Below are 435 nucleotides of genomic sequence, written 5' to 3' on the forward strand. Positions count from 1 at the left end.
TTTTACATAATAAATTATCCAGAATTTATCAATAAAAATTCATAAACAACTTCAAACATCAAAATTTATAACTAAAAAAGATTAAAACACACATAAATAACAAACATATAATATTATTAACCCACCATACAACGAAAAATTAACAAAATCAGAAGTTTCATATACAACATACAATAAAAAAATTCACCATTAATAAAACTAACTCACAAAATAAGAAAACAGCAACAATATAATTTCAGAAAATCAGCAACAATATAATTTCAGAAAATCAACAACTCAGGATAATAAAAAATTAATAAAATCAGTAGTTCAACACTTAATAATCAGAAACTCAGAATCAATAAAGTAGTAAATCCAGCAACTCAATCAGTATTATACTAACAAAAGTACAAAACAAGCAAAATTAAATTGAAAAGGCAGTGCTTACCCCACACA

This window comes from Arachis ipaensis, chromosome B02, assembly GCF_000816755.2.
Source record: "Arachis ipaensis cultivar K30076 chromosome B02, Araip1.1, whole genome shotgun sequence".
NCBI lineage: Eukaryota > Viridiplantae > Streptophyta > Magnoliopsida > Fabales > Fabaceae > Arachis > Arachis ipaensis.